General features: G+C 49.0%; 1 protein-coding gene across 6 annotated transcripts in view; it reads right to left on the reverse strand.

Annotated features, from left to right (window-relative positions):
• DENND5B (DENN domain containing 5B) overlaps positions 1-15,096 on the reverse strand; it is a 1,683,961-nt gene that overhangs the window by 439,081 nt on the left and 1,229,784 nt on the right. The window lies entirely within an intron of this gene.

Raw genomic sequence — 15,096 nt, forward strand, 5'->3', positions numbered from 1 at the left:
GATTTTAGTGTCTTGTGCTCCTTTGACATTTCCAGGGTGTTGTCGACCACCTTCCCTAATATATTGGATTCCTTCACAGGCCTATTAATTAAGGAGGCTTGTGTTTTGGGTTTGAAAACAGAGTTCTTCAGCCAGGCATGCTGCTTGAGCAGGGTACCCTGTGCAAGAGTGCGCCCTGCAGTTTTGGCCAAGTCCGGAGTGTTCTTCAGGATATTCTGGGTAACTTGTCTGCCTTCAGCCACGACTGCCAGCAGGTGTGATCGTGTAGGCTCTGGAACTTCCTGAAGGTCATCTTGTACTAAGCCCCACTGAACATCTCTATAGCTCGCAAGGAGCATGGTGTTGGCAATCCCTGTGGATTAAGCTGCATAGGTGGTGACACGTTTACCAAGGGCGTAAAGATTTTTTACATTGCTTGTCTGAATCTGTCGAGGACAGTTGTAACTCTGCTCGCTTGTGAGTGGTGGTTACAACCAAGGAGTCTGGTGTGGCGTGTCCCCTAATGTAGAGGGGATCAGAGGGGGCTGGGCGAAACAATTTTTCCACACAGGGATTAACTGCCCGTGTAAGGGAAGGGGCGAGTAGGGAAGGAGCCAGGCGTCTTAATGGAATGGCTTGACTAACCAGAGCTTTCTCCTTAAGGATGTCTTCCACGAACTCCGAGCCAGGGGCAGCTTTGTGAGTAGCAATTTTAAAATGGTCAGCTGACCTTTTTAAGAGGGGCTTAAATAGCATTTGGTTGTCAACTGGCGATGAATCTCTCTGCAGAGTCCAAAAAGCTAAATAAATGAACAAAATACAGAGGAGCAGTAGGGGTCAATGTTATGTGGGGGTCTGTGCCATGAGCCCAGAGAAGGGGGTGAACCCCTATGTAAGGTCTTAGAAAGAGGTTGGGAGGGCTCAGAATAGTCCCCTTGGGAAGAGGGGGCTCCCCCCTTGAGGCCCAGGCAGTCGAAACAGTAGCTGAAAACTTCTCGCTGAGCTTCAGGAGAATTATCGACGGCCTAGAGGGTTTCAGTGCATCTATAGGCGCTGTCGCGATTGACATCAGTGCTGGTTTCGGCGTTCCAGCGCCTTTGGATGGTAGTGCATCGATGGAAGTTTTAAGGGAACTGCCCGTACCAGAAGGTGTAAGCCCATTCACATGCTACGATAGCAGTTGCGTGGAGGGCGCCGAACTATGCGGCTTAGGAGGCTCTGCCGAAAGTCTTCCACAGGCCTACAGGCGTGGAGGCCTTCTTTGACGCTCAAAGGACCTTGTGGGTTGTGTGTTTATGAACATGTGGTGTGTGGTTGCCCTTGTCACTGGGGTGTGATTTTCCCACAGCTGTGCCGGCGGCATGCTCATCTGGGCCGGGGGTGGACACATGGGAGCGCGTAGGCTCCTCGGAAAGGTTGGATTCTGAACCAGAGCCATGGCTGCCGATTTGATTCCTTGCCTGAAGCAATGGCGCCAGCAGGGGAGAGATTCTCAGCCTGCATAGCGAAGACCGCCCACCGCTTAGTCCACCTGTCTTTCAGCGTTTTAGGATGAAGAGTTGACATGTCTTACATGAGCGCTCATCGTGGTGGCGAGGAAGACAGCTGTTGCATTTATGATGGGTGTCTCTGGTGAAATTTGCAGTTGCAGGACGGGCAGGATTTAAAGGGAGTCCTCTGCAAGAGGGTTGAAAGAAAAGCATTCTTAAAGAGAGAAGAAGAAACAGGGCCCCACTCTCTCTATTGTAAAGGCCAGGCCACAGGGTCAACAGTCGCCGAGCAGTCTGGGATGGCGGCGTCAGCGAGCAGGAGTCACATGAAACAGCCGTCGAGAAGCAGGTTGAAGTTGACTAAAACCCATAGGCTGTGGAAATAGATAGGCAATATAAACTCTTACGGGCTCCGCATAGGCGACCAACTAGGTTGTGTTACAGTCACGCCCATTTTGACATCCCTATCGATCTTAGAAAAAAAGATGCAATACTCTGCGATTACCAATAGATGTCATACTATATGCAGAGCAAGTGACTAAGCAGATCCACAAGCATCAGAAATTCTATCTAATATTAGTATCTGGTTTAGAGTCTCGTGTATGTATGCATATCCAGCCATCTAGTTGTTTATGTGGAGTTGAACAAGTGAATTACTGAAAAGTTAAAGATAGGCATGTATGGGGATTCCTGAAACATTATCCCTATCCTACATGTATAGGTACTGTGACAGATCTAGAGGTTCCATCCGTCCTTCTTGAGAGGTGAGCAGCTCAACAAAACCCTCCCTAGGGGTTTGGAAAAGCAGGACCTCGCTGGGAGTGACTCCCCCTCAAGGAGGCAAGGACTCCCATTACCATTAGGAACTCCCTAGAGCTAAGGTGTTGTCTGCATATATGGAAATCTGAAAATGTGAGGGTACAGTCACATACTTGCCAACCCTACCGATTTAGGCGGTAGGATACTGCTTTTTTAGCAGTCCTACCGATTTAGTGGCAATAAATACGGATTTAAAAAAAAAAAAAAAGTCTTTCAAGGGCACCACCGAGCTAGCGCAGCGGGAGAAGGCGCGGCATGCAGGCTTTTGATGTAAAAGGCACCCACAGTGGCGGGTTAAATGTGCCCCTCCGCCGTGGGTGCCTTGACAAAAGGCACAATTAGCCCCCCACCACGCCAGCCCGGGGGAGTCTTTCAAGGGCTCCCCCAAGCTGGCGTGGCAGGCGCCTCATTGTCATTGAATGCACCCACGGCGGTGGGCTTATTCAATGACAACGGGCTGCTGACGCGCCCTATTCCTATCATTACCTTCTCGCCTATTTTTGAAACTTTAAGATTCCTACAGATTTTTGGTCACAGAATGTTGCCATGTATGCACTCAGTTCTGAGAATGAAAGTAATACTGAAAGTGCCTTTAGATGTTTGGCTCAAGACAATGCTGGTCTCTCTATGGGCTTGACAGCTGAACATAAACACGCCCCTTTTTGGTCACAGAGCGAGAATAAAAAGGCACGATCACCCTTGAATGGAGGAAAAGAAGCATTGCGCAAAGGCGAGCCTCCAACGTGGCACTTCACCGAGAGGCCGGGCTGTGCTTCACAGTGGAGCCAGCTGTGGCGAGGAAATAGGAGATGTGGGGTTTGGGGGGGATTGGGGCCGTGTTGAGGGGTGGGGGGGGGAGGGGGAAGCCGCAGGCCTGACAGAGAGCCATGCAGAGTTGGTGAGGCCAAGGCCGAGCTGAGTCAACCTTATATGAATGCGCGACAACGTTGGGGATGTGGTGGGCCCGGGGCCGGAGAAAAGATGCTGAACCCAGACCGCAAGGGAGGAACGACTCCTCCGCTCGCAACAAGGGAGCCAAGCAGCAGAGAAACGTTGAGAAGAGCAAACTACAAAATTCACACACATCCATACGAGAACGCCATAAAGTAGCAGCGAACGCCACCACTACTGAGCAGATGTCACCTCACTGAAGCACACCCTACGACATAGAAGGTACCCAAGTTGCTCATAGTGGAGGGGGTGGAGAGGCCAGAGAGCAAAGGGGGAAGAAGAAAGGATTACCCTAACCCCATACCATGGACAAAAAGTTCCGGGCATAGAAAAAGAAGCAAGTCACTAAGAGTTACCGGAGTCCGAGAACCCCAAATATTGCAATCAGCCAAACGGCTCACAGAAGCAACCAAGAACCAAGAGAAACACATGGAAAGTCAGGAGACGAATATCCCTGGGAGAGCCATGAGACATTGGGACATAGAAACCCAAGTGAGTCAGAGGGGATCAATAAGACAAGTGAAGAACCACTTCAATGGGTACACAGAGGCAACCAATATGTGCACATAGAGGGGAGAAACGCGGATTAAGGAGCTATCCCCCACCTATGCAAACCTGGAAATGTTATCTATTCAAGAACTTGCAACTTTATTTTATAAACTTGAGAAACCTTTGGAACTTTGACAGATGGTTAACAACTGTTCAACCAGGGAGAATTGTTTTCTACAAATAAGCATTGAATCCGAACCAGGAGGGATTCCTGGAAAGCCTGAGAGAGATCAGTGTGAATAACTGAAGGCAGGACACTCTGCCCAAGTTTTCTTTTATATTTTTTCTAAGTGGTAGGGCCAGTTTAGAGAGTAGGTTTTGGACAGAGGACCATTTTTGTTATTTTGACTATTGACGAGGGGGGCGTGGCCTGACGCGCATGGAGTGAGGACGGAGCTTCCCTGAGCTCCGGCCGGGCCGCGCAATCCGATCGTGTTTTCGGGCGTTACGCGTGTGGCTGTGCCATCCACCCTAAGGTCCAGCCGCACATAAAGCGATTCCCTGGATGTCCCACCTTCGTCCGACAAAAATCGGAGACCGGGCGCCCGCTAAATCGACCCGGCCCGGCTCCCCCTACCACCCGAGGGGAGCTCCCAAGATGGCGGCCGCATTGCGCAGATGACCCCGGAGCGCTCGAGGAGGCTCGAACCCCACAGCACCTCCGCCTAGCTGACCACGCACTACTCCCGCTGACCGCTGCCACCCAGAGACCCACACTGTCCCTCGGAGCGGACCCGCGAGGTCCCACGAACTGCAGCTGGGACCGGAGGACAACACCGCGGGAGCTCCCGCTTCGCGCCCAGAGCCTGCGTCCCCGACGGTGCGGGCGCCAACCAGCTGGCACGGATCGGACACTGCCGGCTCCACAGACCCTGGGGATCGCTCGCCGGGGCCCCGGCCTGAGGAGCGCCCGATCCACTCTCCACCAGCCAGGGAGCCTGGCCGCCCACTTAAGTGGACTCCCACGCCGCGGCCGCGACTGGCGGCCCCCACGCGAGATCGACTTGAGGACACCTCGCCCGGAGTGAGTAAACCACAGACCCCCTCACTCTACACGCCCATTGTTTACTGCCCCAGCTGAACTCCTCCATACTGGATTTGTTGCGGGAGCCGCCCGCCCCACCTGAAGGCCGACCCCATTAACTCTGCAGGACCCAGGCAGCAGCCCACTAGCCGGACTACGGGGCCTAGCCGCCTCCCCCAACCAGCATCGACTCTTCCACCACCACCACCACCCCACCCAAGTCTTGGGCCGCAACGACCCGCGAGCCCTCACCTTGGAACAGCTACGCCTCCTGCACACTCGACACAGGGGGTGCACTAAGACTGGCGGCACAACACGCCTAATTGATACGCAGTGGCGAGCTGTGGAAAGTGGCACGCTCCCCACCCTGCGAGTGGACATTGGATCCCCTGAGTCACCCACCAAGGCCAAGACACTCCACTATGGCGGCCGCAATAAACAAGGCCAAAAACGCTACTATGGACCCTTTTGTCACATCTAAGTCTCAGCCCGCCTCCCAGACCACACCGACAGGCTCAGCAACGCGAGACAGCTCTGAGGAAGACACCAGGCACAACCAGGTACTGGACGCGATCGCAGCCCTAAGATCATCCATAGAATCGAAGATAGGCGAAGTCAAAGCCGATATCCAACTAATAAGACAGGACGCCCGCTACTTGACGGAACGTGTCACCGCAATTGAATCTTCCCAGAAGGACAGGTCTGATGACACAGCAGTCTTAAAGTCGGAGGTTGCAGTCCTCAAAAACAAGGTGTCCCTCCTAGAAGCGAGGTCTGAAGAGGCGGAAGGTCGCGCTAGGCGCAATAACATTAGGATACTGGGTGTACCAGAGGGGACGGAGACTATGGACCCGACGGCCTTCGTGGAATCCTTAATACAACAGGAGATCGGGGTAGCGAGCCTCTCCCAGGGCTTCGCCATAGAGAGGGCTCACAGGTCCCTCCAGAAGAGGCCCCCGCCCAGGCTCCTACCCTCGACCCATCATTGCGAAGGTACTCAACTTCCGGGACCGGGAGGTAATCCTGAAATTCTCGAGAGAAGGCGGAGTAATAGAGCGGGGCAACTCCAAAATCACCATATACCCCGATTACACTCAGTGGGTTCAGAAAGCTAGGAACTCTTTCGTCCCAATCAAGGCTAGACTGAGAAAGCTAAATCTGAAATACATGTTACTTTACCCCTCTAGACTGAAAGTGATTCACAAGGGAAGGGCAATATTTCTGGAGACACCGGCGGCGGCCACTATGTGGATGGAACATAACCTGGCCGAGGTCCCCGCCGACTCTCCCCACGGACAACACAATGCTGACAGCCAGGGTTGACTCACGGATACCCTGACTAGGGAATCCACACCCTCCTCAATAAACCTGAACTGCGAAGAAGAGCCCCGATCTACCTGAAGCAAAACTACAAAAGAACATGCTAAACGATTGCGCGGCCCACCGGACCCCCCATGCATGGACACGACCACGTTCCCACGAGGGACCAGTGCAGGCCAGTTGCCAGCACATACCCACTCGCGCTAGACACCCGGATGGGGACAGGCAGCGCGAGAGCACCCGAGCACCACACCGTTGTGACAGGAGCTGGGTGCACCAGTTATAATTGTTTCCTTCAAGTTACTGTTGTTCTAACGCCCCTACCTCTGAGAACTCTTACCTGCACCAAAACGAACCCAAAATCAAACATCGAATCAGCTCGCCCCTCACGGTCTGAACAGGTCATGGCTCGCGACAACAGACAATCAAGCCGCAATAAAGTGTGGGCAACCCTGCTGATAATCAATGTAATCACACAATGGCATCAAAACCCAAGGTGATCAAGTGGAATGTCAGGGGGATGGGGTCCTACCTCCGAAGAAACCGGATACACTCCTACCTGAAGAGGAAGAGAATATCGTTCGCTCTGCTGCAGGAAACGCACCTCTCCACAGACTCCGCGGATAAGCTGACGAAATATTGGGGCGGCCAGGGGAACGGCTCATCCCATTCGAGATATGCACGAGGGGTGTACACGTGGGTGAGCCCGGACACCCCATTCCAACAACTGGGCATGGAGAAAGACAATGAAGGAAGATACCTGATAATGTGGGGTATGCTGGAGAACACTCGGCTATGCATAGTGAACTCATATTTCCCCCCACACGGTATTCCCTCCCACCTCAAGAATCTATGCGCCAAAATTATGCTCCACAGAGACCACACTCTAATATGGGGAGGTGACTTCAACTGTGTCATGAACGCCGAATTGGACAGGTCAACCATGCCACGCACACCCAACAACATTTCCTCCGGAGCCCTCCGCAGAGCGGTGGAGGACTTACACGTGACTGACATCTGGCGGGACCTACACCCAGACGACAGATCCTACTCATTTTACTCGGCCCCCCACAACCTCCACACCAGGATAGACTACTTCTTCATTGACAATGAGCTAACCCCACAGGTTGAATCTGTTAACTACCTGGGTAGATCAATATCGGATCACTCCCCACTATTACTGCAACTCTGCTTGAGAGGCCCTAGACCTCCTATCCCGATGTGGCGCATGCCAACAGAGGCCTTGTCCGATCCTGCATTAAAAGAAACCCTAGCTGAGAAGCTTGAGGAATACATAGAATTTAATAAGGGCTCAGTCGTCAAATGGAGTACATTTTGGGAAGCAATGAAGGTGGTGACGAGGGGACAGGTAATCGCCGAGGCAGGAGGGATCAGGAGGCAATTGAGACAGGAACTAGAGTCCGAGGAGGAAAAGATCAAGCACCTCGAAAACACTCTCCCCCCAACGATTGAGACGGAAACCAGGCTGAAGGAGATCAGGGAAGACTGTAGAATCGCATGGGAGAGGCTCTCGAAGTTCGACTTCTCTGCACGATCCGCGAAGGCACACAAAGAGGCGGACAAACCAGGCAGGATGCTAGCCTGGCTATGCAGGAAGGAACACCCGAGGATGGCTCTAAACCTGATTAAGGACAGCAAGGGCACCCCCCACAGGACACAGCAAGCAATAAACAACACCTTCTCTGACTACTACGCCGATTTATATGCCCACACCAACCGAATATCCGAGGCAGACATAAAAGATACCTTGGAGGAAGTCGGAATACCCAAATTGAACCAGGACCAGAGAAGCACGCTGGGAGAGCCCATCACGCCCGAGGACATATCAGAGGCGATCAGATCCCTCTCCACGAACAAAACCCCCGGAACAGACGGCCTTACCCCGGAGTTCTACAAGGCATATGGGGACCTCCTATCCCCCATACTGCAAGAAGTTTACGCTGAGGCATACGAAACTGGAATATTACCGAGCAGCATGAGAGAGACCCTTATAGTCCCAATGCTTAAGCCTGGCAAACCACCCGAAAACTGCGACTCATACCGCCCGCTAGCGCTCCTGAACTACGACAGCAAAATACTAACGACCATACTGGCAAAAAGGCTTTCGAGAGTAATAGGAACCCTGGTACACGAAGATCAAACTGGCTTCGTCCCAGGACGCAACACCACGGCCAACTTGAGAAGACTTCAGCATGTGATAGCACAGACAGCCGAATCCACCGAAGACCTGGCTGTGCTATCGCTAGATGCCATCAAAGCCTTCGACTCGATTTTCTGGGAGTGGTTGATCGAGACCCTGAGGGAATTCGGACTTGGCGAACAATTTGTCCGATGGATCGAGGTACTCTACAACAACCCAGTCGCGAGAGTGAAGACTGGCGGCACGATATCGGAGGCGTGGGCCATCCAGAGGGGAACCAGGCAGGGATGCCCCCCTCTCCCCAATGCTGTACATCCTGGGCCTGGAACCGGTGGCGATCTACTTCAGGAAACAGCTTTTTGACGCAGGCATCAGCCTGGGCGGAACATACAATATCATCTCCCTATATGCCGACGATGTCCTTTTGTACCTACGAGACCCCCAGAGAAACGCCCCTACAGCCCTGGACATCCTAGACAATTTTGCGAAATACTCTGGGATAAAATTTAGCCGCCAGAAATCATGTTCCTTCCCCCTGGCTGGACTCAAAGGCAGGAACGCAGAGGAACTCCCTGCGATCGGGATCCAATGGCAAGTGGAGGCGTTCCGCTACCTGGGCCTCACCATCAAGCACATGCCGGTCTCCACCCACGAATGCAACACGGAGGCGGCCATGTCCGGAGTACGCAGATCCACCAAATTCTGGTCGAAACTACCGCTATCCATGATGGGCAGAGTAGCAATAGCCAAAATGATAATATTGCCTAGATTTCTCTACTATTTCACTAATATAGCATACTATATCCCACCACCCTTCTTCAGGAAGCTAGAATCCCTGCTCAGGGACTTCCTTTGGGGTCGAACCAGGCACAAGCTCACGCTGAGCACCCTCACACTTCCCTGCGCCGAGGGTGGCGTCCAGCTTCCAGACTTCCAGAGGTATTACCTGGCGGCTCAGCTGACTCATGTTGCAAAATGGTTATGTGATGACCCTTCGGCAGAAACGAACCTCCTGCACCAACTAACATCACCCATGCACCCTAAGGAACTAATATGGCACAAGCAAGCTGGGCCCTCGAACCTACCCATGATAGCACAGTTGGGGCGACAGATATAGGCAAAAGTCACCTCTATGCTTGGCCTACGGCACTCATACGCACCCGAGATCCCCATGCTGGCAGACGTATGCAAAACCCCCAGCGACCTATTGGCAATGAGGAGATGGGAGCACTATGGCCTTTACTCATGGGGAGACATGTTTACTGAAGGGCTGTTCAGGGAGTTTGAATCGCTCCAACAGATAGACGGACTCGCCCCAGGACAATTCTTATGGTACCAGAAGGTGAGGCATGTTGCTAAAGAGAAATGGAACGTATGGCCTGAGGAGCCGGACACACACCCCCTTGTGCGGGAGATGTATGGTGTCAGTGACGGCTGGAGACCGACGTCGAGGTTATACATCCAAATAAACGACAGGCCCAACCCAAGAAGCGCACATCTGAAAGAGAGGTGGGAGTCTGATTTAGGAGCCGAAATCACAGAGGGAGAATGGTCGAGGGCCCTATCATACCCAAAGGAGATTTCCAGGAATGCGAGGTTCAGGCTAAACCAACTTAATATCCTCTATAGAACCTACATGACCCCCCACAGGATAGCCACATTCTCCGACAAGGTCGCCCCGACCTGCCCATGGTGCACTTCTGATCGTGCCGACATGATCCACATGTTCTGGTCCTGCCCTAAAGCACAGAAACTCTGGTCCGCCGCTGAACGGACCTGCAGGAGGGCCGGGCTGGAGATATACGAATGGACACCTAAGGAATGCCACCTGGGCACCCATCCGAGGCTGAGTAAAACCAAACACTTGGTGAAGTTTATGGACATCGCATGTGTGCTCGCGAAGAGAACAATCGCCATGGCCTGGAAATCCCCGACCGGCCCCAGGTATGAACCCGGATTAAGGAGATGCTAAGATGGACGGCAGCCGAAACCAGAGCGTGGGAAGAAGGGAATAGTCGAGGCGGAGAAGACCCGAGCACCACACTGGAGGCCTGGAAGGCCCTCCTGAGAGACTTGATTTTCTCAACGAGCCACAAACCCCCATGAATCCCCCCCTCTGAACTTTCTATGCAACCTCGACCGAGAATCTGCGAAATCAAACTCACACTCCCCCCCCGCACCACGCCCCACCAACTCCAGCCAGACCCCACCAGACCCGAGACGAGGGTTCGAACAGGAACCAAGGAGCCCAACAACTCAGAGGAAACATGAACAGTTAGTGTTACTATTGTTGTTTATCAGTTGTTTAATCTTACCAATGCTCAATACTGCATATATGTTATATACCAGGTGACTCAACCCTCACCATGTACATGATGCTTCTTATGCACATATATACATAAATGCCAATAAAAATATTTAAAAATAAAATTGACTAACACTGTAGTATAGTTTGTTAGGAAGGGATCTCCCTTTTAACAATAGGGGCAGACAGGCGTTTTCTTTTAAGTTAAATAAAACCTTTTGATAACCTATCTTCTGGTCAGAGTTCTTTTTCAGATTTGCCACAGAATCCACAATGCTCCTTCAAGTCAGCACCCCTCAGATTGATCGTTTTTTTCTGTAAATCAATTACACTGTCAGTAACGTCTGCTGAATTGCCCAAAGCCTAGGTGTGGCCATAGACAGATTAGTGCCTTTTACGTTCACAAATACAGAGCCATGAAATCCTGATTAAGGAGGTAAAGATATATCTATCTCAAAACCTTTACCTGATAAAAGTCCATACAGGACGATTACAAACACAAGAAAGCATTAGCAATCCCCACTGAATGCAAGAAAGCATTAGTAATCCACAAAACCTAGACCATGGTTATGCAAACTGTGTCCAATAAAGGTAACAAAACATTCTGGAATTTGTTATTTAAACTAACTGCATCAGAAAACACATGTTGCATCTCTGAATGAATGCAATATTTTTCTAGCCTATATTTTGATGAAGCTATTCTTGGGTCTACCTTTGAATATTGTGAGTGCATATTTACTAACTTGCCTACTGGGGAACCCATTTTGGAGTTCAATCTTATGGAGGTAATGTGAGCGAATGAAACACAAAAAGCAGGGGAAGCTCCGGGGCCTGATAAGGTGCCTACTATATTATTTCAGAATGAAACCCAAATTTGGTGCCCATTTTGAATTGCCTTTTTAAATGTTGTGAATTCAACAAAAACAGACCCTATATCTTGGGATGCTGCCGACATTATCCCTATATTTGGGAAGGGCGATTGTCTTAATGCTGAAAACTACCGGCTAATCTCACAGCTGGACTCAACTGGCAAAATATATGTGAAGATTTTGTTGACAAGCACTGAAGAATGGGAACATGACGTTGACATTATATCAAAACTCCAGGGAGGTTTCCAGAAGGTGAAAGGCACCGTGGATCAGGCCTTCCTACTAACAGCGCTGATTTTTTATTCCGTCAGTGTCAAAAAGGAGACCCTTGACATTGTTTTTGTGGACTTCAAAAATGTATTTGACACTGTTGACCGATTTCAACTATGTCAGATCCTGACAGAGGTGGGGCTCCCCACATGTTTATTGTGTCCAATCCAGACACTATACCCAGAAACTGTTAGAATTAGGTATGGCCAAAATGAATAGAGTACCAATCCTTTCCCACTCAATTGGGGTATGCGTCAGCCCTGTTTTTGTTTCTAATGTACATAAATAAGGTGGCAAACCAGATACAAAACCTAAAGTGAGATACCCCCATGATTACTGGAAAGTAAAAAGGTAAACTTCTTTATGGCGACGACAGGGCTGTTGAGTCCCCCATCGCATAAACCTTCTAGTGCACCAATAATGCCCATATATATGAGAGTGGGAATGCTCCCGATTGAAATTCAGAGTCTGAACTGACCCTCCATTAAACCATCATATGATCTATAGCCAATGATCACACGCAGCAATTGGAAACTACTGAAATTTGTAAAATTCTTGTTAATCAAACTAGGCTTTGGCCACTATTGGGGTGATCAATGTATTTTTTCCTCAGTCTATGAAAAAGGTGGCATTTAACTGCAGGAGTGTCCAGGCAGCAACTCACTTTCTCACATCGTGGGCAAATACTCATGACTTACTTGCCCTCTCATTTCCCCTCCTCACCCCCATGTTTGGCTTTCAACAATAACTATGCTTCAAGAAAACGGCTTGAAAAGTACACATTCCATAGTGTCACTCAAATAGTTGTACCCTTATTGAACTGGGTTAGGCATTTTTTTTTTTTTTAAATTAGGGCAGTATTCCCTGCATCTTGACTGGGAGACTCAAAATACCAGAATGCAATTCAGTAAAAGGCAATAAAATGGTCTCTGAGTACAATACAACAGTAGCACGGTTTACATGGCACCGGACTATCTCCCATCCATGCTCCCCCCCACCCTCTCCCCAGGCCATGTTGCTTATAAATTAGCACAAGTTAAAAGACCAGTTGAAACAACTTGTACAGAGGGGGCAGGCACCTACCTTGCTTTGAAGCTAAGCAGGGCCGGTCCCCGGTTACTGTTTCTGTGACAGTTTGCTTTGAGATTTCAGCTACTCGCCGATATAGACGAGGTTACAGAAAAGCTTTGTGTTGCAAACTCAGCCCCTTCCAACACACAAATTTCACTTGGTGCCCTCTAGCCACCACCTCCCCACCTGTAGATTGATGGTGTTTTATTTTACCATAACCCCAGCTATAACCTGAGCTACCTCTCGCGTTCAGCAAAAACAAAGATGGCGGCTGTTCATTTCTAAAAACCCCCAGTTTTGGCAATTTACCCGAGATATAGCAATCTATTTTTTAGAAGGGGGCCCCCTCTTCACCGTCAAATATAATATAATATATATATATATATATATATATATATATATATATATATATATATATATATATATATATATATATATATATATATATTACACACACACACCACACACACACACCCCAAACCACAAAAAGTCCTTTTTTAAATGCTTTGTGCCCAAATTGTTTCAGACCTGGTCCAAATCTATCCAGCAGTTGGGATATGCAGTCCAGCAAACATTGGTCTTGTTTGTCTATGGGACAATGAATGGAAAGTAGGCTGTAACTTTGGATTTTTTTTTTATTTAACTTTATTTCTTAACAAATGTTTACGAAACTTTGCAATGTGGGGGGGGGGGGCCTGCACATCCCTAACCAACATCAAGATTTCATCCAAATCCGTTACTGAAATCAAAAGTTATTAACAGACTTTTTTGAAGTTCGTATTGGTTTCAGAGTCACCTTAACTATAGGGCAGCGTCTGCTCCCCTATAATATATTATAGTGTGGTGGTCACCACACTATAGTGGAGTATAAAGATACATGAGAAACAGTAAAAATTAATTGCTATTAACTTGATTCACATGACGGATTTGGCTGCTATTTTGCAAATTAATGGTTTGTCACAGAACCCAGCACAGACCGGACCTTTTGGGAAAGTTTTGTTAAAAAATGAAAACGAAAGTTAAAGAATTCTGTTTTCGGCCTACTCCCAGTCATTTCCCTATAGAGAAAAAGTCACATTTCTGCGCTGCGCACAGCAAAAACTCCTGGATGGAATTGGACCAAGAATGAAACATGGACTTTATTTCCGGGAGGGGTCTGTGGTTATTCCGTACAGTAGTTGTTAAAATATTTGATGGTGAATTGGGTGGCCCCTTCTCCGAATAATTATAGCTATATCTCCCATGGTGCTTGCAGAAGAGACTTCAAAAATGAAAAAGCAGCCAGATAACCGCTGTTATAACAGGAATAAAAGGGGTTAGCCAAAAACGAAAAGTGGAAAAAATGCCATTTGGAATAGGAAAAAAGATGAAATGGTGCCAGGCTAGAGTGGGGCAGTGGAAAGACACCATGTGAAATTGGGGAGTTGTGGGTCGCTGAGGACCAAGTTCAGAGTTCCAACGATTTTGCACCACCGGGGTCATTCGTTGGGATAACTGCTGTTAATAAAAGTGTCACACAAAAATAACTGTGGTTATCTGCAGGCGGTTACTGTTATCTAGAGTTATTTGTAGTACATTGCTAATAGAACTACGTTTATGGGGAACAAGTAATTATTTTTTTTTTTTAAGTTGCATACCAAGAAAAAAAGTGGAATTTTACAGCAAGAAGAAACAAATTGGGGAAACATATACATTACCGAAGTCCATGGTCTCGGGAGGATAGCTCAAGGGCAACATGCTCGCCTTGGAAGCAAGACGACACGGAGCACCAAAGGTTCGATCCCCGGGTCCACGTTTAGAAACCTCTGGGTATTAAGCGTGTTATAAATAGCATATCATAGCTAGTGGCCCAGTAGTGTTTCAAAATATACAGTGGTGTGCCCAAAAGACATGTATAGTGGCCACGGCTACATATTGGGGGAACATGTACAGTGGACATAGTCACAGTGGCCCAAAAAAAAACTATGGTATAACAAAACTCTTGAAATTCACTGTAAATACCTTTCTTAAAGGTGCAGTTAAGGTGTGCAGATTTAACACTTAACCAAAATAATGCAAAAGTTGCAATTAAGAAAATTACCATCAACCACTCTAAATGGTCCAGCAAGTAGTAAAGATCTGAATATTTGTGTTTACCGACCATTATATACCATGATCTAGCAACTGTATTTAACTGCCCTAAAACACAAGCACACACAGGAGCTAGTAAAGAAAAATGATAATTGTGTAGTGAGAAACTAAAACCTGTGGCATTGGTTGGTGATGCACGGGTAGAGGGTAGTGGTTGG

The sequence above is a fragment of the Ambystoma mexicanum genome, chromosome 12 (assembly GCF_040938575.1).
Source record: "Ambystoma mexicanum isolate Mex_15411 chromosome 12, UKY_AmexF1_1, whole genome shotgun sequence".
Taxonomy (NCBI): domain Eukaryota; kingdom Metazoa; phylum Chordata; class Amphibia; order Caudata; family Ambystomatidae; genus Ambystoma; species Ambystoma mexicanum.